Below are 27,009 nucleotides of genomic sequence, written 5' to 3'. Positions count from 1 at the left end.
GATCTTCGGTTTCCTCCCACACTCCAAAGACGTACAGGTTTGTAGGTTAATGGGCTTGATAAATGTAAAAAAATTGTCCCTAGTGCGTGTAGGATAGTGTTAATGTGCGGGGATCGATGGTTGGTGCGTACCCGGTGGGCTGAAGTGCCTGTTTCAGCGCTGTATCTCTAAACTAAGCTAAACTAAACTAAACCAGTTGGCATAGGTTTAAGATGCAAGGGGAAATATTTAATAGTAATCTGAAGGACAACTTTTCCACACAGAGATGGCAAGTATATGGAACAAGCTGATTGAGGTGGGTAGAAAAACAATATTTGGACAGATACGTGGACAGGAAAGATTTAGAGAGATATGGGCCAAAAAGGGCCACTTTTCAACATAATTGTATAAGGGGTAATGGCTAGTTTTCACGGGGCGACTTGACGCAAGATGTAGCCAGAGTGGAGTGGTCGTGGTCTAGCACGATATCACACGATATAACGGGGGTAGAGTAAAGAGTTCCCACGGTACTCGGCAATTCTGTCATTTTTGCGAGTGACTTGTCCGTCTCCCGATCTTTCCCGTTAATCGTGAATGAACATCGTGGACTGTAGTGTAGTTAATCACGTGGCACAAATGATGTTACTTTGTTGTCACACATTATATTGTTTTTTTTCACCCGAGCTCTTTAATGAGCTGAAGAATAATCTGTGTTTTTTTAGACAAATGTTGTTTGGTGTGATGCACCTTCTCTCAATATGTGCAAGAAGTCGTCTTTTTATTTTGTCAAATATGAATAAACACTGTATCTCACATTGACCGTGATGATTGTGTTATTTTATGATCTACTGAGAGGTGAAACTTTCAGTCTGAAGAAGGCTCTCGACCCGAAACGCCACCCGTTCCTTCTCTCCAGAGATGCTGCCTGTCCCGCTGAGTTGCTCCAAGCAACTGGTGTCTATCTTCAAAGGACTGACCAGGACTGCCTCTCTCTCTCTCTCTCTCTCTCTCTCTCTCTCTCTCCCCCTCCCTCTCTCTCACACAGGCATGATTGGATGAACTCCGCGGGCCAGGCAGCATTTACGGAGGGAAATGGACAGGCGACCCATTCTTCAGGCTGCCTTATGTCTCTCTCCCCCCCCCTCACCCCAACTCCCACCCCACCACACGACGAATGCTGGAGAAACTCAGCGGGTGCAGCGGGGCCGAAACGTTGTCTATTTCCTTCGTTCCATAGATGCTGCTGCACCCGCGGAGTTTCTCCAGCATTCCCGTGTGTGGGTGGGGGGGGGGGGGAGAGAGAGAGAGAGAGACATAAGGCAGCCTGAAGAATGGGTCGCCTGTCCATTTCCCTCCGTAAATGCTGCCTGGCCCGCGGAGTTCATCCATTCATGCCATAAACCGGCATCTGCTGTTCCTTCCGACACATACACAAGAAATAAGCAACTTTTCGGGCCGGAACGTTGCCTATTTCCTTTGTTCCATAGATGCTGCTGCACCCGCTGAGTTTCTCCAGCATTTGTGTGTGTGGGTGGAGTTGGGGGGGTAGAGAGATAAGGCAGCCTGAGGAAAGGCTCGCCTGTCAATTTCCCTCCGTAGATGCTGCCTGGCCCGAGGAGGTCCTCCAGTTAGAAACTGCTTTCAGACAAAAAGAGACACACTGACATTAATGAAATGCTTGTTAGCTAGTTTTATTAGATTTGTATGTAAATAGCAAACTGGCTGGATTCACTCTATCCAACTTCCGGGTTCACCGTTCGAAGGAGTTCCCACGGTGACCGCAAGAGTTACTACGGATATCGCACTGGCCACTACGTTCATAAAATGTTGCAATGCTCAACCACAAGTGTACAAGTCACTCTTGGACAAATTCAAACATGTTTGAATTTTCTCCCGAGTACCCAAGTTACACGATTACCTGCCGTTAGCGCCACGGTGGTCCACGAATGCCGTACTGTTACCGCACGAGGTTCCCACGATGTTAAACTCTGGTTACCTCTTGCGTCAAGTCGCCCCGTGAAAAGGGGGTTTAAGAGTGTTGTAAAAACAAGCCTGAAGGCTTTGTGTCTCAATGCAAGGAGCATTTGGAATAAGGTGGATGAGTTGAATGTGCAGATAGCTATTAATGACTATGATATAGTTGGGATCACGGAGACATGGCTCCAGGGTGACCAAGGCTGGGAGCTGAACATCCAGGGATATTCAATATTCAGGAGGGATAGACAGAAAGGAAAAGGAGGTGGGGTAGTGTTACTGATTAGAGAGGGGATTAATGCAATGGAAAGGAAGGACATTAGTTTGGAGAATGTGGAATCGGTATGGGTAGAGCTGCGAAACACTAAGGGGCAGAAAACGCTGGTGGGTGTTGTGTACAGGCCACCTAACAGTAGTAGTGAAGTTGGAGATGGTATCAAACAGGAAATTAGAAATGCGTGCGACAAAGGCAAAACAGTTATAATGGGTGACTTCAATCTATATATAGATTGGGTGAATCAAATTGGCAGGGGTGATGAGGAAGAGGATTTCTTGGAATGTATGCGGGATAGTTATCTAAATCAACATGTAGAGGAACCAACGAGAGAGCAGGCTATTTTAGACTGGGTATTGAGTAATGAGGAAGGGTTAGTTAGCAATCTTGTTGTACGTGCCCCCTTGGATAAGAGTGACCATAATATGGTTGAGTTCTTCATTAGGATGGGGAGTGACATTGTTAATTCAGAAACAATGGTTCTGAACTTAAAGAAAGGTAACTTTGAGGGTATGAGACGTGAATTGGCCAAGATTGACTGGCAATTAATTCTAAAAGGGGTGACGGTGGATATGCAATGGAAGACATTTAAAGGCTGCATGGATGAACTACAAAAATTGTTCATACCAGTTTGGCAAAAGAATAAATCAGGGAAGGTAGTACATCCATGGATAACAAGGGAAATCAGGGATAGTATCAAAGCGAAGGATGATGCGTACAAATTAGCCAGAAAAAGCAGCATACCAGAGGACTGGGAGAAATTCAAAGACCAGCAGAGGAGGACAAAGGGCTTAATTAGGAAAGGGAAAGTAGATTATGAAAGAAAACTGGCAGGGAACATAAAAACTGACTGCAAAAGTTTGTATACATATGTGAAAAGAAAGAGATTAGTTAAAACAAATGTAGGTCCCTTGCAGTCAGAAACAGGTGAGTTGATCATGGGGAACAAGGATATGGCGGACCAATTGAATAACTACTTTGGTTCCATCTTCACTAAGGAAGACATAAATAATTTGCCGGAAATAGCAGGGGACCGCGGGTCAAAGGAGTTGGAGGAATTGAGTGAAATCCAGGTCAGCCGGGAAGTGGTGTTGGGTAAACTGAATGGATTAAAGGCCGATAAATCCCCAGGGCCAGATAGGCTGCATCCCAGAGTACTTAAGGAAGTAGCTCCAGAAATAGTGGATGCATTAGTAATAATCTTTCAAAACTCTTTAGATTCTGGAGTAGTTCCTGAAGATTGGCGGGTAGCAAACGTAACCCCACTTTTTAAGAAGGGAGGGAGAGAGAAAATGGGGAATTACAGACCAGTTAGTCTAACATCGGTAGTGGGGAAACTGCTAGAGTCAGTTATTAAAGATGGGATAGCAGCACATTTGGAAAGTGGTGAAATCATTGGACAAAGTCAGCATGGATTTACAAAAGGTAAATCTTGTCTGACGAATCTTATAGAATTTTTCGAGGATGTAACTAGTAGCGTGGATAGGGGAGAACCAGTGGATGTGGTGTATCTGGACTTCCAGAAGGCTTTCGACAAGGTCCCACATAAGAGATTAGTATACAAACTTAAAGCACAAGGCATTGGGGGTTCAGTATTGATGTGGATAAAGAACTGGCTGGCAAACAGGAAGCAAAGAGTAGGAGTAAACGGGTCCTTTTCACAATGGCAGGCAGTGACTAGTGGGGTACCGCAAGGCTCAGTGCTGGTACCCCAGCTATTTACAATATATATTAATGATCTGGATGAGGGAATTGAAGGCAATATCTCCAAGTTTGCGGATGACACTAAGCTGGGGGGCAGTGTTAGCTGTGAGGAGGATGCTAGGAGACTGCAAGGTGACTTGGATAGGCTGGGTGAGTGGGCAAATGTTTGGCAGATGCAGTATAATGTGGATAAATGCGAGGTTATCCATTTTGGTGGCAAAAACGGGAAAGCAGACTATTATCTAAATGGTGGCCGATTGGGAAAAGGGGAGATGCAGCGAAACCTAGGTGTCATGGTACACCAGTCATTGAAGGTAGGCATGCAGGTGCAGCAGGCAGTAAAGAAAGCGAATGGTATGTTAGCTTTCATTGCAAAAGGATTTGAGTATAAGAGCAGGGAGGTTCTACTGCAGTTGTACAGGGTCTTGGTGAGACCACACCTGGAGTATTGCGTACAGTTTTGGTCTCCAAATCTGAGGAAGAACATTATTGCCATAGAGGGAGTGCAGAGACGGTTCACCAGACTGATTCCTGGGATGTCAGGACTGTCTTATGAAGAAAGACTGGATAGACTTGGTTTATACTCTCTAGAATTTAGAAGATTGAGAGAGGTTCTTATAGAAAACTTACAAAATTCTTAAGGGGTTGGACAGGCTAGATGCAGGAAGATTGTTCCCGATGTTAGGGAAGTCCAGGACAAGGGGTCACAGCTTAAGGATAAGGGGGAAATCCTTTAAAACCGAGATGAGAAGAACTTTTTTCACACAGAGAGTGGTGAATCTCTGGAACTCTCTGCCACAGAGGGTAGTTGAGGCCAGTTCATTGGCTATATTTAAGAGGGAGTTAGATGTGGCCCTTGTGGCTAAGGGGATCAGGGGGTATGGAGAGAAGGCAGGTATGGGATACTGAGTTGGATGATCAGCCATGATCATATTGAATGGCGGTGCAGGCTCGAAGGGCCGAATGGCTTACTCCTGCACCTAATTTCTATGTTTCTATGTTTCCAAATTCTGGTTAATGGGATTAGTTTGGATGGGATAACTTGCTATAGGACGAGTTTGACTGAAGGACCTGTTTTCCTACTGTACGTTCAAGGTTCAAATGTATTTGTCACGTGCACCGTAGGTTCTCTCCGATTCTAAGAAGAACACAACTAGTGATAGACTTTCTGGATAATGAGAAGTATACTGAGAAAAACAGATGACAAAATATTCCCAGAATGGGCACTTTGATAAATGATCGTGCTGAGCAAATCAACTACAGAACATTGCTTCCTATTATGTGTGGAAAGAGAAGGTCAGCAGAAGACCATGAAAACAAGATGAAGGAAATGGCAGGCTTAGTTTAGCTTAGAGATGCAGCACAGAAAAAGGCCCAAGTCAGCACTGACCAACCACCCCCACACATTAACACTATCCAACACCAGGGACAATTTAAATATTTACACCAAGCCAATGAACCCACAAACCTGTACTTCTTTGGAGTCTGGGGGGGAAACTGAAGATCTCGGAGAAAACCCACACAGGTCATGGGGAGAATCTACAAACTCCATACAGACAAGCATCCATAGCCAGGATTGAACCCGGGTCTCCGGTGCTGTAAGCGCTGTAAGGCAGCAACTCTACCGCTGCGACCCCCGTACCGCCGGCACTGTGCTTCACGCTGCTTGTTGAATCATTATTTTGCATCAGGAATTAGCAAGGAGGAAGATGCCCTCGGGAAACCAAGAACAAGCGCCATGGGTGAGGTAAATGTCACCTCACAGAAATTCTTCTTTATTCTGTAGTCCGAATGTAGTCCGTTACTGCACCTAGACAACATTGCACCAATAAAACGGGCCCCCACCTGGACTCGCACCTGTTTCTCCCCTCCCCTTTCCCTCTTCCTCTTGTTCAAGAACCATATATGTTTAAGCTGATGCGGGGGAAACATTTACACAAACGGTGGTAGGTACAGTATACGGAACGAGTTGCTGGAGAAGGTAATTGAGGGAAGTATTATCACATTTAAAAAACATCTGGACAGGTACATGGATAGAACAGATTTAGAGGGATATGGGGCAAACACAGGCAGATGTAGATGGGGCATGTTAGTCGGCGTGGGCATCGGGCAAGTTGGCCAGAAAGGCCCAGACAGTTTTCCACGCTGTATTACTCCATGACTCTAGCTTCACAATTCGCAACGCTTCGACCCTTTAGCTTCACATCGACCGTGTTTTAATCTCTGGCGTTTGGACAACCATCTGACCCTTTACATTGATGAGAACAAATGTGGACTAGGCGATCGTTTCGCTGAACACATGTGCTGGGTGTGGCCAAGGCCTATGTGATCTCCCGGTTGCTAACCATTTTAACTCCTCTTCCCATTCCCATATTAACCTTGCTGTCCTGGGCCAATGGTGGACATTGTCAGAATGGGGCCACATGCAAACTGGAGGAAGAGCACCTCATATTGCACTTGGGTACCTCACAACCCAATGGTGTGAACATTGAATTCTCCAATTTTAGATGACTACAAAACTCTCCCCCTCTCCCTCTTCTGCCCCCCACATTCCTCCCTACCCCCCCCCCCCCCCCCACTTTTCCATGTACCCTACCTGGACACACCTACTTCTCCCCATCCCCTCCCACTTTCATTCCTTCCTCTAGCTTCACAATTTGCAACTCTTCAACCCTTTTGTCTCATATCTTCTGTCTTTTCATCTCTGGCCCTATGTCCAACCATCTGCCTATCAAAATCCCCATTCACCTCAACTTAATACTTGCCAGGCTTTGTCCCGCCCCTCTTCACTACCAGCTTTCTTACCACCCCCACCCCCACAATCAGTCTGACGAAGGCACCCAACCCAAAAGTCATCCCACCATGTTTCCCAGAGGAGCTGGACACAAACTGCTGGAGAAACCCAGCGGGACAGGCAGCATCTCTGGAAAGAAGAAATGGGTGATGTTTTGGGTCGAGACCCTTCTTCAGACTGTCCCGCTGAGTTACTCCAGCATTTTGTGTCTATCTTCAGTTTAAACCAGCATCTGCAGTTCCTTCCTACACATTTCCAGAGATGCTAAGTTACTCCAGCATTTTGTGTCGTTTATTAACCAATAAAGCACTGCAGGTTGTTTGTTGTCAAATGTTTTTGTCATTTTCCTCTTTGAAGAGCTTCACAGCCTACAATGGATAGGGAAGGTTTAGAAGGGGATGGGCCGATGGCAGGCAAATGGGACTATTCAGACATCTTGGTCAGTATTGCTGAGTTGGGCCGAAGGGCCTGTTTCCATGTTGTATATCTCAATGCATTGATTAATGAACGGTCCTTTGGACAAATTCTTAACTTCAGGTCACAGTGAGAATTAAATAAATGAATTAAATTATTGGACTTTATCGCGGACACATCATGTACGTTTCATCCTGTATCTGGGCATTGTGCATGGCTTGATCTATATTCTTCTCGTTGACTGGATGACAAGCAACAAAAAAAAACTTCACACTGTTCCTCGGCACACGTGACAATAATCAACTAAATTAAACTATCTGTCTGTGGTCCCCTTCACTGTTGCAATAAAGCCCAACATAACCTCAGAACAAAGTGTGAGTTCACTGTATCATAATCATACTTTATTAGCCAAGTATGTTTTGCAACAGATGAGGAATTTGATCTACCAATCAGTCATGCTTAGCAATTATAGACCTGTTAGTTTGACGTCAGTGGTGGGCAAATTAATGGATAGGATACTTAGAGATAATATATATAAGCATCTGGATAAACAGGGTCTGATTAGGAACAGTCAACATGGATTTGTGCCTGGAAGGTCATGTTTGACTAATCTTCTTGAATTTTTTGAAGAGGTTACTCGGGAAATTGATGAGGGTAAAGCAGTGGATGTTGTGTATATGGACTTCAGTAAGGCCTTTGACAAGGTTCCTCATAGTAGGTTGGTTAAGAAGGTTCAATTGTTGGGTATTAATGGTGGAGTAGCAAGATGGATTCAACAGTGGCTGAATGGGAGATGCCAGAGAGTAATGGTGGATGGATGTTTGTCAGGTTGGAGGCCAGTGACTAGTGGGGTGCCTCAGGGATCTGTGTTGGGTCCACTGTTGTTTGTCATGTACATCAATGATCTGGATGAAGGTGTGGTAAATTAGATTAGTAAGTATGCAGATGATACGAAGATAGGTGGTGTTGTGGATAATGAAGTAGATTTTCAAAGTCTACAGGGAGATTTATGCCAGTTGGAAGAGTGGGCTGAAAGATGGCAGATGGAGTTTAATGCTGATAAGTGTGAGGTGCTACATCTTGGCAGGACAAATCAAAATAGGACGTACATGGTAAATGGCAGTGAATTGAGGAATGCAGTTGAACAGAGGGATCTGGACCTAACTGTGCACAGTTCCCTGAAGGTGTAATCTCATGTAGATAGGGTGGTAAAGAAAGCTTTTGGTGTGCTGGCCTTTATAAATCAGAGCATTGAGTTGAGAAGTTGGGATGTAATGTTAAAATTGTACAAGGCATTGGTGAGGCCAATTCTGGAGTATGGTGTACAATTTTGGTCACTTAATTATAGGAAGGATGTCAACAAAATAGAGAGAGTACAGAGGAGATTTACTAGAATGTTGCCTGGGTTTCAGCAACTAAGTTACAGAGAAAGGTTGAATAAGTTAGGGCTTTATTCTTTGGAGAGCAGAAGGTTAAGGGGGGACTTGATAGAGGTCTTTAAAATGATGAGAGGGATAGACAGAGTTGACGTGGATAAGCTTTTCCCACTGATAGTAGGGAAGATTCAAACAAGAGGACATGACTTGAGAATTAAGGGACAGAAGTTTAGGGGTAACATGAGGGGGAACTTCTTTACTCAGAGAGTGGTAGCTGTGTGGAATGAGCTTCCAGTGAAGGTGGTGGAGGCAGGTTCGATTTTATCATTTAAAAATAAATTGGATAGTTATATGGACGGGAAAGGAATGGAGGGTTATGGTCTGAGCGCAGGTAGATGGGACTAGGGGAGAATACGTGTTCGACACGGACTTGAAGCACCGAGATGGCCTGTTTCTGTGCTGTAATTGTTATATGGTTATATTGTGGCGGCTCCTAAGGGTCGTGCCATTATACTGCCGAACCCCTCGGCAACAGGAGTGGTGCAGTCCGGAGGCGGTCCTTAGCCAGAGGGTATAAAAGGCAGGGTTTGGGTGCCATCTTTCCCTGGTTTCGTCTTCCCCTGAACCGGGAGGAAATAAAGTAAAGTGCTTCTCAAACTTCGGACTACTTGCCTCATTTTGAGACCCACGCACTACATTGGTGACCCCGACGCTCCATTGGCATCATGATGGAGACAGAACAAAGCCCTACCTCCTCACACGCCAGCCCGACCCTGTCTCTGGACAAGGTCTCCGTAAAACTGCCCAGCTTCTGGACCACACGGCCGCTCATCTGGTTCCAGCAGGCGGAGGCCCAGTTCAACCTGCGGGGCATCACGGTCGATGCCACCCGCTTCTATTACCTGGTGGCAGCCCTCGACCAGGATGCGGTGGAAGAAGTATCGGACTTCCTCGCAGACCCAATACAATATGGTTATACCAATATAAAGCAAAATAAATTTTAACATAAACATCCACCACAGCGACTCCTCCACATTCCTCACTTTGATGGAAGGCGAAAAAAACGTTCAATCTCCCCCTTCTTTGCCCTCAGCGGTCGGGGGCCTCTAACCTTCCGTTGACGGGACGATCTTACTCCCACAGCCGGCGACGGACCTCCTTGTTGGGCCGATCAAGCTCCTGCATCGGAGTGGCTAATATAGTCCTTCTGTTTGAGAAAGGCTGTAGAGACTAAATATAGGAGGGTATCAAAAACTGAACACATTACTCCAAATGTGGCCCCGCCAATGTCTTGTACAACTGTAACATTATGTTCTCACTTCTCTACTCAATACCCTGACAGATGAAGAATAATGTACCAAAAGCCCTTTCTACCACCCTACTTGAGGTTGGCTTGAATATATTTGTGTATAGCATTATCTGATTTGTTTGGATAGCATGCAAAACAAAGCTTATCACTGTTCCTTTGTTGCATGTAACAATATTAAATCTCAAACTAAACCTAAGGTATGTCAGGTTGCAGTTAAAGTGAATATATTGAAGATGATTATTCATGTTCATAAGAATTAGGAGTAGAAATGGCTCATTTGGCCAATCAACTCGACTCCGCCATTCAATCATGGCTGATCTATCTCTCCCTCCTAACCCCACTCTCCTGCCTTCTTCCCATTACCCCTGACACCAGTACTAATCAAGAATGTATTTATCTCTGCCTCAAAAATACCCATTGACGACCACTACAGCCTTCCATGCCATTTAATTCCAAAGATTAACCACCCTCTGACTAAAGAAATTTCTCCTCATCTCCTTCCTAAAGCAACGTCCTTTATTTCTGAAGCTATGTCCTCTCGTGCTAGACTCTCCCACTGAAACATCCTCTCCGCTCTATCCAGATTATATTTGGCTCTTAGCACCAGCAAAACAGAATGGATGTTTGCCCCAGCATATCTTGAAGTGTTGACAAAAGAGAATTACTAATATTAATATTAGCTTCACAGACTGTAGAGTTTGGTACACAGTATTTATCTATCAGCACCATTAAAAATGCAATTAGATTGTTTTGACATTGTTGCAGGTGAAAGTCAAAGCTGTAATTTTTCTCTGTTGGGATTTATATCAATGGGAGAATTACCAGTACCCAATGGTCCAGAGACAAATAACATTAAACAAGAGCAAGATTAATAAAAATATATAGAGCTATATTAATGTCATAAAACCCGTGGAAACATAATTTTCAGAGTTTCTTGAGCAGATATGTCAATATGGATAGCTGCAATTAAATTCTTGTTTGGAATTTTATTGTAACCTTTGTCATCATTAGGTATTGCACATAACCTGATGGTCACATCATTCACTTGAAACGGAAAGGCACAAAATGCTGGAGTAATTCAGCGGGTCAGGCAGCATTTCTGGAGAACATGGACTGGTGACGTTCCCATTCTTCAGACCTGATCCGACCTGAAACGTCACCTATCGATGTTCTACAGGGATGTCGCCTGATCCGCTGAATCATTCCTGCATTGTGTGTCTTTCCTTGATAAACTAGCAACTGGTGGCGTGCCAACAATCTGTCTGTCCTTTCTACTTTGTGTTATTTTTAGTGTGTGTTAAAAGTATGTTTTAGCGTTCCTTGGTTTGTTTTATGTGGGGGCTGGGTGGTTTGGGGAGAAACATTTTTTCAATCTCTTACTTTGACGGCGAGGCGATTTTTTCCTGTATTGTATCTCCGTCTCCAATGCGGCCTAACATCGTGGAGTTGGTGGCCATTCCAGGATACAGACCCGGCGCTCCAAGCCGCGGGAGTATGTGGGACTTTATCAGGAAAAACAACCTGGAGGAGAAGCTGCTGGTGCCCTTCTACCGCTGCTCCATCGAGAGCGTGCTGACGTACTGTATAACCACATCGTATGCCAGCTGCTCTGCCGCGGACAGGAGAGCCCTTCAAAGGGTCATCAACACCACACAAAAAATCACTGGCTGCCCACTGCCCTCCCTGAAGGACATCTTCAGCTCTCGCTGCCTTGGCAGGGCAGCCAACATCCTGAAGGACCCTTCCCACCCTGGACACCACCTGTTCCACCTGCTGCCCTCTGGCAGATGGTACAGGTCTTTCAAAATTCGCACAAACAGACTCAGAGACAGCTTTTACCCCATAGCCATATGTGAACTTAATAATGCAAAATAAGAAATAAGACTCACATTCAACTGAATGGCTCTACCTCAGCTGCTATTGTTATTTAGCTGTAATTTTTTTATTTTTTTTTATATGTATGTATTTTTACCTTATCTTATATATTTAAAATTGCTCTTGTGAATCGCACCGTGGGATTGACTTTTAAATTCGTTGTACCATGTGCAATGACAATGAAGAGATTCAATCATGCATTCATTCATTCATTCATTCATTCATTCATTCATCGCGGAGCTTGCGATCCCTTTGCCGGGGATCGAAGCTCCAACCGCGGGGCCTGTGGACTGTAACATCGTTGAACCCCCGCGGTCTCTGATAAGTATAGGCCGATTCGGGAGCTCCATGCCGCGGAGAGAGTTTCAACCGCCCCGAAGGAGGAGTTTCTATCACCCCGACTTCGATCGTTGGCTGTGGGAGCTTTGATCCCCCCGACTGCGGAAGGTTTGTTTGCCCCGACCGCGGGAGAACAAAGAGGAAGAAGATTGAACTTTATTGCCTTCCATCACAGTGAGGAATGTGGAATCCACTGGGGTGGATGTTTATGTTCTTGTTCTAGGTTCTTGGTTCCAAAATATTCCAACTGGAATTTAAACTGGAGGTGGTGAACGGAGGGATTAAGCCAGAAAGGGTATAAAGAACACGCACTATAGAATTTAACACAAAACATCCCCACACAGCAGAATCAAAGTTTCCCACTGTGTGCGAAGGCACCAAAGTCAGTCTCTTCCTCCACTGTTCCTCGTGGTCAGGGCCTCCCCAAGCCCTCCGCAGTTGCAGCTACGGGCGGTCCGATGTCCAGGACCGCTCGCCGGGGTGATACAAGTCCGACGTCGGGGCTGCGGGACGTCCTCAGCGGCGTGGACACCAGAGTCGGCCCCCTCCTACCGGAGTCAGCGGCTTCCAAAGTCCGCAGGCCGCGCCGGGTGGAGACCTGCTGCTGTACACCCTCTGCAAGGCGCCCCAGGTCTCCACGATGTTGTTCAGCGCCGCCCGCGTTGGAAGCTCTCCGCACCAGAGCTCCACGATGTTGGAGCAACGGCCCAACGCTCCGGAGCTCCAAACGGCGACCCAGGTAGGTATTGCCCGCTCCGCGGTGACTCCAGCGCTGCGCCGCCGCTGTAGCTGCCATGGTACAGTTCCCGGTCCCCGGCAGGAAAGGCCGCTCCGATCCAGCTGGTAGGCCCCGAGGTGGGGGGTGAGGACGCGACTCGGAGAAATAGTCGCGTCCCCGCCAGGAAGAGACTGGGAAACAGTTTCCCCCTTACCCTGCCCCCCTCCCCCACATAGAAAAGTAAAAGTTTCCCCCAACACAATACTTTAGACTAACTAAAAATTAAAAAAAAGATAGAAATAACAGACGGGCTGTAGGTAGAGGCTGCTGCCCGTGCAGCGCCCCCTCCGTCCGTTAGCTTTTATGTGGTCGTGTGTCTTGTTGCTTTTCACTTAGTGTGGCTGTATGGTAATTCAAATGTCACTGTACCTTACTTGCTACATGTGACAATAAACTGGCCTTGAAACCTTGAACTGCAGTTCCCTGTTCCCTCATTAGAGAAAAATGTTAACATTTGCTAAGTTAATAAGAATATGAAATGATTTAAATGACAGATATACAATATTTGGTAGCCCAACAATCAGGGACGCTGTTTGTCATGTGATTATATGAATTAAATCAAAAAGAAAGATATTGTGAGAAGCTGGAGCATGTTTACGAGCAAAGCCACAACACAGACAAGAGCAAAAAACAAACGGAGACACAAGGTGCTGCAGTAACTCAGTAAGTCAGGCAGCATCTCTGGAGAATATGGATCGGTGACGTTTCGGGTCGGGACGCTTCAGATGTGTGGGCACTGGAGTCGGAGCAGATACAAGCAGAGTGCAGATGCTGGGAACTTGTGCAAAATACAAAGGGCGGCACAGTGGCGTAGAGGTTGAGATGCTGCCTTACAGCGGCAGAGACTCAGATTCGATCCTGACTACGGGTGCTGTCTGTACCGCGTTTGTACGTTCTCCCCGTGACCTGCGTGGGTTTTCTCCGAGATCTTCGGTTTCCTCCCACACTCCAAAGACGTACAGGTTTGTAGGTTAATTGGTTTGGTGGAAATGTAAAAATGTCCCTAGTGCGTGCGGACTCAGTGGGCCAGGCAGCATCCGTGGAGGGGATAACAAGGAACAGCAGATGCTGGAATGTTGTGGAAAAACACAAAGTGCCGGATGAACTCAGTGGGTGTGGCAGCATCCATGGAGTGAATGGGGGGGGACAACATTTTGGGTCGGGGCCCCTCTTCAAACTCTTCTTGGGTACAAATTCCTCCACACACTTCCTGACGAAGTCTGTGGCAGCAACATATTCAACGAGGTTATCCATAGAGTCCGTGATTATGGATCCGTCCACAAACTCAAATCAGTTGGGAAGGATCCCATCAGTTTCCTCAGACCGTACAACGTTCTGCACCACATCCTCCCATTGATGGCCGAGGCATCTGCGATAGTCTTGTTTAAGAGGTGTTTAGATAGGTACATGGATATGCAGAGAATGGAGGGATATGGATCATGTGCAGGCAGATAAGATTAGTTTATCTTGGATTTAGAGTTGACATGGAGAGGATGTTTCCAGCAATGGGAGAGTCTAGAACCAGAGGGCGCAGCATCAGAATAAAAGGATGTACCTTCAAAATGGAGATGAGGTGGAATTGATTTAACCAGGGGGTGGTGAATCTGTGGAATTCATTGCCACAGAATTGCCACAGAATGCTGTGCAGGCCAAGTCACTGGGTATTTTTTAGGTGGAGATTAAAAGGTTTTTGATTAGGAAGGGCATCAAAGATTAAGGGGAGAAGGCAAGAGAATGGGGTTTAGAGGGAGAAATAGATCAGCAATGATTGAAAGGTGGAGTAGACTTGAAGGGCCGAATGGCCTAATTCTGCTCCTATGGTCTGAAACATAGACAATAGGTACAGGAGTAGGCCATTCGGCCCTTCAAGCCTGCACCGCCATTCAATATGATCATGGCTGATCATCCAACTCAGTATCCTGTTCCTGCCTTCTCTCCATACCCCCTGATCCCTTTAGCCACAAGGGCCACATCTAACTCCCTCTTAAATATAGCCAATGAACTGGTCTCAACTACCTTCTGCGGCAGAGAATTCCTGAGATTCAACACTCTCTGTGTGAAAAAAGTTTTCCTCATCTCGGTCTTAAAAGATTTCCCCCTTATCCTTAAACTATGACCCCTTGTTCTGGACTTCCCCAACATCGGGAACAATCTTCCTGCATCTAGCCTGTCCAACCCCTTAAGAATTTTGTAAGTTTCTATAAGATCCCCCCTCAATCTTCTAAATTCTAGCGAGTACTGAAGAAGGGTTCCGACCCGGAACGTCATCTAATAATAATAATAATAATAATAATCATAAGAATAGTCCTGACAATAATAATAATAATAATAATAATAATAATAATTTTATTTATAGAGCACTTTAAAAACAAACATAGCTGCAACAAAGTGCTGTACATCACTAATCATTGACAAAAAAGTTAATACACACCAAAAATAACAATCAAAAGAAATAGTAGGAAAAGACATGTAAAATAAAGAAACATCAAAAACACCACAAACAGAAGCAAAGTCTCAGGCATGGTCAAAAGCCAGGGAGTACAAATGTGTTTTAACACTGGATTTGAAGATGGACAGAGAGGGGGCCTGTCTGATGTGCAATGGCAGGGTGTTCCAGAGTGCCGGAGCAGCAACAGAGAAGGCTCTATCCCCTCTGAGCCTCCGACTAGACCTCGGTACCTGCAGGAGCAGCTGACCAGCTGACCTGAGGGACCGGGCAGGAGCGTATGGTTGGAGCAGCTCAGAGAGGAAAAGCGGGGCGAGCCCATTCAGAGATCTATCCATGTTCTCCAGAGATGCTGCCTGACCTGCTGAGTTACTCCAGCATTTTGTGTCTATCTTTGGCCTCATGGTCTTCAGGGCCTCTTCCTGTGGTGTACATTTACATGTTCTATGTTTTATTTTATTTTATTTACTTGGGGATTATTGTGAAAACAAAATACATTGCGTCTTTGGACAATGAGACGTTCTAAAGATTTTGAATAATGTATTACCGGGTATATTTTCATTTGAGAAAGGGAATGACTGGATCAGTTGAGACCATAAGTCATCCCCTTTTCTATGACTCTCCCAACAGTGGAAACATCTCAATATCTTGTGTTCTTTTCCTGTACAATTGCTTTATTCCTTGATTCCATTCATATCCAGAAATCTAGTGAGATCATAAGTTCATTCTAAGAGCAGAATAAGGCCATTCGGCCCATCATGTTTATTCCGTCATTCAATCATGGCTGATCTACTATCTTTCCCTCTCAACCCCATTCTCCTGCCTCCTCCCTATAACCCCTGACTCCCGTACTAATCGAATTTGGCTTTGAACGTTGGAGGAATAGACCAAAGCATAATCTGTAGAGGTCTACTTCCAGGTCACCTCTGATCATTGAAGGCAATACATTCTTCAGGGGATATCTAAGTCACTCATGAATCAACTTGGACTAAGGAGCATCATCAGTCTGAGGAAGGATCCTAATCTGAAACATTCTTCCAACCTCATCCGTAGTTGCAGGTGTGAACTCCTACATATCGGCGAGAGCAAGCGCAGGCTTGGTGATCGTTTCGCTGAACACCTCCGCTCAGTCCGCCTAAATTTACCTGATCTCCCGGATGCGAAACACTTTAACTCCCCCTCCCATTCTCACATTGACCTTTCTATCCTGGGCCTCCTCCATTGTCAGAGTGAGACCCAGTGCAAATTAGAGGAACAACACCTCACATTTCGCTTGGGCAGCTTACACCCCAGCGATATAAATATTGACTTCTCTAACTTCAAATAACCTTTGCCTTCCCTCTCTCTCCATCCCTCTCCCTTCCCAGTTCTCCGACTAGTCTGACTGTCCTCATTTACATTTTATCTCTGTCTGAAGAAGGGTTTTGGCCCAAAACGTCGCCTATTTTCTTCGCTCCATAGATGCTGCTGCACCCGCTTAGTTTCTCCAGCAATTTTGTGTACCTTACATTTTATCTCTGTTTGCTTTGTTGTTACTTCTCCTAGATAACAATGGTATATTCTACATTTTCCTTGATCTCTATAGTCTTTGTCTCATTTTCACACCTTACATTTCCTTGTATCCGTATCTCCCTCTCCCCTGATTCGGTCTGAAGAAGGATCTCGATCCGAAACGTCACCCATTCCTTCTCTCCAGAGATGCTGCCTGTCCCGCTGAATTCTGGGCCTGTCCCACTTAGGCAATGTTTTTGGTGACTGCCAGCGACTGTCATAGTCGTAGCAGGTCACCGAAAAACCAGCGACTGGACCCCCCCACGACAATGCCTACGACAACCTACCTCCGAGTCGACGTCAAGCTACCGACAACCGCCGACCTTAGGATGTCCACCTACAACCACACAGTGACAAGCTACGGCAAGGTAAGAAAATTCAGTTGCCAGTACCTGTCGCCGGTTGACGTAGGTTGATGTAGGTGGTCGCCAATGGAATTCACCAAAGCCAGCACAGGCGACAACCTATGTTAACCTGGCGACAACCTACCATAGCACCTCTGTCAGGAGAAGAAGTCAAGATACGCTCATATGCGTCAAACCCACTTCCACCGAACATTTTTCAACATGTTGAAAATTTTGCAGCAACCAGAAAGACACTACGACTCCTTGCGCGACTGAGGAGTCGACTTACGACCATCCCAGGTGACACAATGGCGACCATGTGGTGACAGCCAAGTCGCCTGTAGTTGCCTATTGTAATTGCCTATGTGGGACGGGCCCATTATCCCAGCATTTTGTGTCCATCTTTGGTTTAAACCAGCAACTGCAGTTTCTTCCTACAACATCATGTACTGTCCAACTAACTTCACATTTTGTGAAGACTTTAGACATAAGATCAATGTCTATCGGTGATAAAATTTGTCAGTGCTGACATTTTCTCCTCCCTCGTTCGTTCATCGTCTCCCCGAGAGACTGGGGTATGTTGTTTAGTTTGCTGCTTCAGTGTGATACTTCGGGAATACTTATACTCCCCAATGAACTTCAAAAGAATGGAACGATAAAAAAAAATGACACGGCTGTGAGGACGGAGAATAATTTGGCAAGTCTTTCACAAAAACCCTGGCACAGATGCAGTGAATGGCCAACTCGGGAACCTTTGATTCTTTAAATATCTGCGTACAGAAGGCATTCAGTGTTTTTAACCGATGGCTGGCGGGCAAGAAATCAACCTAAACAAAGTGATCTCATGATTGCCTTTGAAGATTCTGTTTTTGTTTCTGAATCTCCATCTCCCACTCGCTGAGTGTTTCAGCATTCATCACTCGTTCAGTTTTTGTGTCGAATTATTAGTTTAGTTTAGTTTCGAGATACAGTGCAGAAACAGGCCCTTCGGCCCACCGAGTCCACACCGACCAGCGATCACCTTACACTAGCATTACACACACTAGGGACAATTTACATTGATATCAAGCCAGTTAACCTACAAACCTGTATGTCTTTGGAGTGCGGGAGGAAGCTGAAGATCTCGGAGAAAACCTACGCAGGTCACGGGGAGAACGTACAAACTCCATAAAGAATTACAGCCCCTGTAGTCAGGATCGAACCCGGGTCCCTGGCACTGTAAGACAGCAACTCTACCGGTTGCTCAACTCTTCTGTTTTGCTCCCAAGAGGAGGAAGAAGAAAAAGGAAATTGATTCATGAATTTAACTTGGCAACCTTGAAAGTATCAATATGCTGGAGTAACTCAACAGGTCAGACCGCATCTTCTTGAGAAAAGGGATGGGTGATGTTTCCGGTCGAGACACTTCTTTCGACTGAAACATTGTATGAGTCTGAAGAAGGGTCTCGACACCAAACATCACCCATTCATAAGTTCACAAGTGATAGGAGCAGAATTAGGCAATTCGGCCCATCAGGTCTACTCCGCCATTCAATCATGGCTGATTTATCTTTCCCTCAACTCAATTCTCCGGCCTTCGCTCCATAACCCCTTGATTGCCCGTACTAATCAAGAATCTATCTATCTCCGCCTTAAAAATATCCATTGACTTGGCCTCCTCAGCCGACTGTGGGAATTAATTCCTTTTCTCCAGAGGTGCTTCCTGACCCTCTGAATTACACCAGCAGTTTGTGTCTATCTTTGGTGTAAACCACTATCTGCAGTTCCTTCCGACACAACCTTGCTAGTCTGTTGTGGATTCAATTGGATTGTTGTTGATCTGCTCCATCCTTATTTCGTTCAGTTTAGAGGTATAGTGCGGAAACACGTTCTTCAGTCCAACAAGTCCACGTTGACCATTGATCACGCTCACAATTTATCCCACTTTCTCACCCACTCCCTACACGCAGGGTACAATTTAGAGAGGACCGTTTGCATGAAAAAATTACCCCTCAGGTTCCCATAACCTTTTCCACCCCTCACTTCAAATCCATGACCTCTGGTTTTCGATTCCCTTACTCTGGGCATATTGATCAGGCTTTTACAGGATACCAAGTCAATTGAATGGAGTTGAAAGGCAGATGAGCAATGATCTCTTTGGATATTGGGAATGCTGAGAGGGACCAAATGGCCTACAGTAGCTGTGGGCTCAGGATGAGTAAACGTTTCCACACGTCCTGAGATCAAAGGCATCTTCGGAAAATCAATACCGCAGTCTGCTTTTGTGGTTCTACGTTGGAATTTTTTCCCCCGGCTTGACATTTGACTCTGTTGGCACTGAAGATAATACGACCACTCAACTAAATTTTGTAGGAAAGAACTGCAGATGCTGGTTTAAATCAAAGATTGACACAAAATGCCGGAGTAACTCAGTGGGACGGGCAGATTTTTCCATCCAGGGAAAAAGGTTCTGACTGTCTACCCTATCTATGCTTCCCCTAATTTTATACACTCTTTCCAAAGCCTCTACATCCTACTCGCTAGAATTTAGAAGATTGAGGGGGGATCTTAGAGAAACTTCCAAAATTCTTAAGGGGTTGGAAAGGCTAGATGCAGGAAGATTGTTCCCAATGTTGGGGAAGTCCAGAACAAGGGGTCACAGTTTAAGGATAAGGGGGAAATCTTTTAGGACCGAGATGAGGAAAACATTTTTCACACAGAGAGTGGTGAATCTCTGGAATTCTCTGCCACAGAAGGTAGTTGAGGCCAGTTCATTGGCTATATTTAAGAGGGAGTTAGATGTGGCCCTTGTGGCTAAAGGGATCAGGGGGTATGGAGAGAAGGCAGGTACAGGATACTGAGTTGGATGATCAGCCATGATCTGATTGAATGGCGGTGTAGGCTCGAAGGGCCGAATGGCCTACTCCTGCACCTATTTTCTATGTTTCTATGTTTCCTGTAATGGGCAACCAGAACTGCATGCAATACCCCAAAGGCAGGCTAATCAAAGGTCTAATCCAACTTGTCCATACCAACCAAGTTTCCCCAATCTAAGCAGGTCCCATTTGCCTATGTTTGGCCCATATACCTCTCAACCTTTCCTACCCATGTAACTGTCCAAATGTCTTTTAAATTATTCAAGAGGGAACTGCAGATGCTGGAAGATCGAAGGTACACAAAATTGCTGGAGAAACTCAGTGGGTGCAGCAGCATCTATGGAGCGAAAGAAATAGGCGACGTTTCAGGCTGAAACCCTTCTTCAGACTGATGGGGGGGGAGAAGGAAGGAAAAGGGGAGGAGGAGGAGCCCGAGGGCGGGGCGGATAGGAGGGTGGGAGGAGACAGCTAGAGGATTAAGGAAGGGGAGGAGGCAGCAAGGGCTAGCAAAATTGGGAGAAGTCAATGTTAATGCCATCCGGACGCAAGGTCCCCAGGCGGAATATGAGGTGCTGTTCCTCCAATTTCCGCTGTTGCTCACTCTGGCAATGGAGGAGACCCAGGACAGAGAGGTCGGATTGGGAGTCTTTTAAATGATTATTTAGTACCAGCCTCAACTACCTCTTCTGGCAGCTCATTTCATATACCACCATCCTTTGTGTGAAAAAGTTGCTCCTCTGGTTCCTCTTACATTCCCCAGTCCCCTTAAACCAGTGATACTTGATAATCTACCCTGGATTAAAGGCTCTTTGCATTCACCCATTCTATTCCCGTCATTGTGAACAGATCTTGTAACTGTTTTTTGTATTGTATACAGCATCTTGTACATTCATAAAACATCGGGGAAGAATGAGGCCATTCGGCTCATCGATTCTACTCTGCCATTCAATAATAGCTTCTCCCTGTAAACGTTGACGCCCTTGCTAATCAGGAACCTGCCAATCTCCACTTTACAAATGCCCAATGACAGCCTCCACAGCCATATGTGACAATGAATTCCACAGATTCACCACCCTCTGACTAAACAAATTCCTCCTCTTCTCCTTTCAGTTTAGTTTATTGTCACGTGTAACAAGGTACAGTGAAAACCTTTTAGAAAAAGCTTTCTAAAGTTACGTCCTTTTATTCTGAGGCTGTGCCCTCTGATCCTACACTCCGCCACTAGTGGAAACATTCCCTCCACATCCACTCTATCCTTTCACTATTCAGTAAATTTCAATGCGATTCCCCCTCATCTATCCAAACTCCAGTGAGGAGGGGCCCTGAGCAACCAAATGGTCGTCATACCTTAACCAATTCATCCCTGGGATCATTCTCGTAAACTTTCCAATGCCCACATAGATATGGAGCCCAAAATTGCTCACAATACTCCAAATATTGTCTGACCAGCACCTTATAAATCCTCAGCATCACACCCTTGCTTTTATATTCGTCCCCTCGAAATAAATGATTGCATTCATCTTATAAAGCCTCAGCATTACATCCCTGCTTTATATATCGAACAGCATTCATGCATCTTGTCAACCTGAACTACAAGCAATACTGAATATTGTGCACGATCAGAGCAAAATGCAGTTTCATCATAACTTTGCTTGTGCCCTATAATAATAATCTCCAACACTATGATTAATAATTCAGATGTACTGTTGATATAAAGGTTACAGGAAGGAAATGAGGAGAAATTTCTTCAGTCAGAGGCTGGAGAATCTGTGGAATTCATTGCCACAGAAGGCTGTGGAGGCAAAGTCTGGATATTTTTAAGGCAGAGATGAATAGATTCTTGATTAATACGGGTGTCAGAGGTTATAGGGAGAAGGCAGAAGAATAGGGTTAAGAGGGAAAGGTAGATCCCCCACATCTACGCAGTGGCTGTGGAAAGCATCTTGTCCGGAAATATTACCATCTGGTTTGGGAATTGCTCTGCCCAGGACAAGAAGGCTCTGCAGAGAGTAGTGCGTTCGGCCGAACGCACTATGGGAACTTCACTCGCCCCCCTGCAGGAACTATACAACAGGAGGTGCAACTCCAGAGCCAATAAAATCATGGGAGACCCTTTCCACCGCTGCAACGGACTGTTCCAGCTGCTACGGTCAGGCAAACGCCTCTGTTGCCATGCTGTGAGAACGGAGAGGTTGAGAAGGAGTTTCTTCCCAGAGGCCACCCGGACTGTAAATCTCACCTGGGACTAACTTTACTGAACGTTTTTCCTTCCAATATTTAATATGTAAAAGAATATGTGTGTGTTTATGATTGTGTTTGTAGTTTGTTTGGTTGTTTGTTTGTTTGTCTTTTTGCACAAAGTGCGCGAGCATTGCCACTTTTCATTTCACTGCACATCTCGTATGTGTATGTGACGAATCAACTTGACTTGACTTGACTTGACTTGACTAGATCACCATGATTGAATGGCTGTGTAGACACGATGGGTCGAATGGCCTAATTATGAACATGAACTTACGAATCATCCAATAGATCTGACGGCGCAACATCAAAAATTCTTTATCTTTCTGCTGCTGAAATTTGAGACAATTATAAAATACTCAAATATTGGTCAAAAGCGGGCAACCTGGATCAAAATGACAGATCATCCCAGTGCAATCAATCACGGTTGAATGGGCAGCTCAGTGAGTATCGTATCAGCTTGTAATATATGTGCGAGCTTCTCAGCTCCAGCTGGTTGAGTTCAATGTCTTTGAATCACCTTCCAAGCTGGGTGTAGATTTGGCTCTAAACCACAATCAAAAAAAATGTGTGACCTTCACACTGCTTAAGCAGAAAACTTGGCAGAACGGGCTTCTGGAAACCTGTGTTAATTGCTGCTAGTGTGTTGGAGAGTGTGAGATGTAGTTGGTGAAAGGACAGAGAGTGGGAGGGAGGGAGGGAGGGTGAGAGAGAGACATGCAGAGTGAGGGAGAGAGAGAAAGGGAAATGGAAGGATAGAGACAAAGTGAAAGAAAGAGAGAGAGAGAAAGTGGGAAAGAGAGACACACACACAGACACAGAGAGAGTGATAGTATTCAGTGAAGAGGGAATTGGAATGAGCTTCCAGAGGAGGTAGTTTAGGTGGAGGCTGTAACAACATTTTGGCTTAGTTTAGTTTAGTTTATTATTGTCATGTGTGCTGAGGTACAGTGAAAAAGGTTTGTTTGCGTGCTATCCAGTCAAAGAAAAGTATAACCTGATCACAATCGATCCGTCCACAGTATACAGGTGAAGGGTACAACATTTAGTGCCAAATATTACATTGAAATCAAATGAAATCTGATTAAATATAGCTCAAAGTTCTCCAGCGAGGTGGATGGGATGTCAGGACCGCGCTCTAGCTGATGAGAGAACTGTTCAGTTGACTGATAACAGCTGGAAAGAAACTGTTCTTGAATCTGGAGGTGTGCGTTTTCAAACTTCTGCACCTTTTGCCTGATGGGTAGAGGGGAGTGTGGGGGTGACCACAGGGGGTGAGACTGGCCCTAGATTGTGCTGGTGGCCTTGTTGAGGCAGTGTGATGTAGATGGATTCACTGGAAGGGAGGTTGGTTTGTGCGATGGTCTGAGCTGCGTCCACAACTCTGCAATTTCTGGCGGTCTTTAATGGGGCTCATCCTGGGGTGATGCTTTCCCATCAGCTGCTTCCTACGCCGCATCGGTAGAAGTTGGTTAGGATTGTTGGGGACATGCTCAATCTCCAAAGCTTTCTGAGAAATTAGAGGCATTATTATGCTTTATTTGCCATCGTTTTGATGTGGCTGGTCCAGGAACAATTGCTGGTTAGATTTATTGCTAGGAACTTGAAGCTTTCAACCATATCTACTTTTTACCATCAAAGTAGACTGGGATGTGTGTATTACTTTGCATCCTCGTCAATCACAATCTCCTTTGTTCATAAGTTCTTGGAGCAGAATTAGGCCATTCGGCCCATCATGCTTACTCTGCCATTCAATCGTGGCTGATCTATCTTCCTCTCAACCACATTCTCCTGCCTTCACCCCATAACCTCTGACGCCCTTATGCCCCTGTCCCACTTAGGAAACCTGAACGGAAACCTCTGGAGACTTTGCGCCCCACCCAAGGTTTCCGTGCGGTTCCCACAGGTTGCAAGTGGTTGCCGGAGGTTGCAGGTAGTGGAAGCAGGTAGGGAGACTGACAAAAACCTCCGGGAACCGCACGGAAACCTTGGGTGGGGCGCAAAGTCTCCAGAGGTTTCCGTTCAGGTTTCCTAAGTGGGAGCAGGGGCATTACTAATCAAGAATTTATCAATATCCGCCATAAAAATATCCATGTTTTGCTGACATTGCGTGAGACGCAGTTGCCTTGGCACCAAATGACAAGGTTCTGAAAGAAAGAGAGAGAGAGAGAAAGAGAAAGAAAAGAAGAGAGAGCGAGAGACAGACAGACAGACAGACAGACAGACAGACAGACAGACAGAGCGAGAGAGAGAAAGACAGAGAGAGAGAGAGAGAGAGAGAGAGAGAGAGAGAAAGACAGAGAGACAGAGATACCAAGAGACAGAGAGCCAAGACACACTTACCTTAGGTCATTCACTCTGCTCCTCTCCCCATCTGACATGTTTGTATTCTTGTAGAGTATAATTTGATTTGGCAGCAAAGCACGCAAAGTTTGTCACTGCACCTTGATACACGTGACAATAAATCTACTCATAAGGGTGACGATCATGGTTGGCAGGGGCAGTAGGACTGGTCATGGGAATATTGTATTGGTCTTCTGCTGAAGAAGTAACACAGTTTCCATTTCATGCAAATAAAATAAAAACAGGCAGGGAATTTGAGCAACCCAGTCCATACCCAAAGTACTCCCCTTTTTCCAGCCCTGTTCACTCCATTTAATTTCTCTCTTCCTTATCTGACACCCTTTTGTCTCCTTATCATCTCTAGCCCTTGGCCACTCATCTGCCAATCCAATCCCCCTCACCTGTAACCAAAGATCCTATAGCAAGCAAGATAGATCACTCGACGTAGTACGCTCAAGGGCAGATTCATGGGTAATTTTCTGCCCCATTTCTGTAATCTGCTTCCATCTCCGCACCAAAGATTCCATAGGATACTAGTGCGAAGACGGAAGCCGGTTACGGAAATATCCTCGTAAAGATCAAAGTTATTTGGGAAAAATCTTCTCCTCATTTTCAGAATTATAATTTATTAACACAAACGCTGATTACACTGCGAGTCGGGTCGGGGTCGGGTTACGGAAATGGATGAAAAAAAGGCCCATGTTCCACTCCTTGGCGTACTACACGTCAGCCCATTGCACTTAGAAGGAGTGGTCTATCTTGCTTGCTATAGGATCTTTGCCTGTAACCATCTATCACTTGCCAGGTTTAATCCCATCCCCACCTCTCTATTTTCACCCTTCACCTGCCCACTTCTATCAGTATGAAGAAGGGACACGACCCAGAACGTCGCCTGCCCATTCCCTCCACAGATGCTGCCTGACCCACTGAGTTCCTCCAACACTTTGAGTTTTGCTCAAGATTCCAGCATCTGCAGATTCTTGTGTTCTGTTCTCCGCCGCTCTGCTGACTTTGAACATTATCCTCTTGAGAAGATTGTGCCTTTACCTGAACATGAGAGTAGGCCTACACATCCCGGACCATCTAACACATGGGGGAATTACATTATAATGCAGTCATTATATATAAATATGCACTGATTAGAAATGTATCAGTATCAAAGGGTTGCACCTGCAAATAATAAGCTATCGTACATATAAACCTTGTAAAAAAATCCTGGTTTGACAATTCCTTTGCTAATGTTATTCACCAAAACAAATTCACACCTGGTCTCACCTTCCCAATGGGGAAGATCTAAAAATAGGAGACACAAGGAACTGCAGGTGCAGGGAGTTTAAGCAAAACACAGAGTGATTTGGAAGTTATCCAGGCGTGGATAGAGTGGAGAGGATGTTTCCACTAGTGGGTGGGTTCAGGACCAGAGGGCACAGCCTCAGAAAAAAAGGACGCACCTTTAGAATGGAGTTGAGGAGGAATTTCTTGAGCCAGAGGATGCTAAATCTGTGGAAGTCAACGGGTATTTTTAAAGCGGAGATTGGCAGGTTCCCGATTAGTAAGGGCATCAAGGCTTATGAGGAGAAGGCAGAAGCCATGGTTGAATGGCAGAATGGAAACTAAATGGCTCAATACGTTACCTTTACTATTTTTTACCAAATTAGTGTCATAGAGAGATAAAGATACACTCCAAAGACGTGCAGGTTTGTTGGTTAATTTGCTTCAGTAAAATTGTAAATTGCCCCGTGTGTAGGATAGTGTTAGTTTATGGGGCGATAACTGGTCGTCGTGGATTCGATAGGTCAGAGGGCCTTATTCCATGCTGTTTCTCTACAGTCTAATGTCTAAAGTATTGGTACTTCCCCAATAGCTCAACGGTAATCATTTCCCACTGAGAAGCAGTGACAAATGCATGGTTAGAGTCACAGAGACATACAGCACGGAAACAGACCTTTGGCCCAACTCATCCATGTTGACCAAGAAGCCCCACGGACGCTCGTCCCATTTTCCTGTGTGTGACCCACCTCTGTTTAAAACTCTCCTATCCATGTACCTGTCCGAGTGTCTTTTAAATGCTGTTATAGTAAGTACCTGCCTCAAATACCTCCTCTGGCAGCTCATTCTATATACCCACCACCTTTTCAGCAAATAAGTTGCCTCTCAAGTTTCTATTAAATCTTTTCCCTCTCACCTTAAATCTATATCCTCTGGTTCTTGATTCCTCTACCCTGGGTAAGACTCTGTGCAATCACCTTGTCTATTCCCCTCATGATTTTATAAACCTCCATGAGATCACCTGTCAGCCTCCTGCATTCCAAGGAATAAAGTCCGAGCTTGCCCAACCTCTCCCTGTAGCTCAGTTGCCAAAACTTTAACCTACTTTTCAGGGAAACCACTCCCAGTGTAAACAGTCTGCATT

This window comes from Leucoraja erinacea, chromosome 1, assembly GCF_028641065.1.
Source record: "Leucoraja erinacea ecotype New England chromosome 1, Leri_hhj_1, whole genome shotgun sequence".
Taxonomy (NCBI): domain Eukaryota; kingdom Metazoa; phylum Chordata; class Chondrichthyes; order Rajiformes; family Rajidae; genus Leucoraja; species Leucoraja erinaceus.
This window is presented reverse-complemented; position numbering follows the sequence as displayed.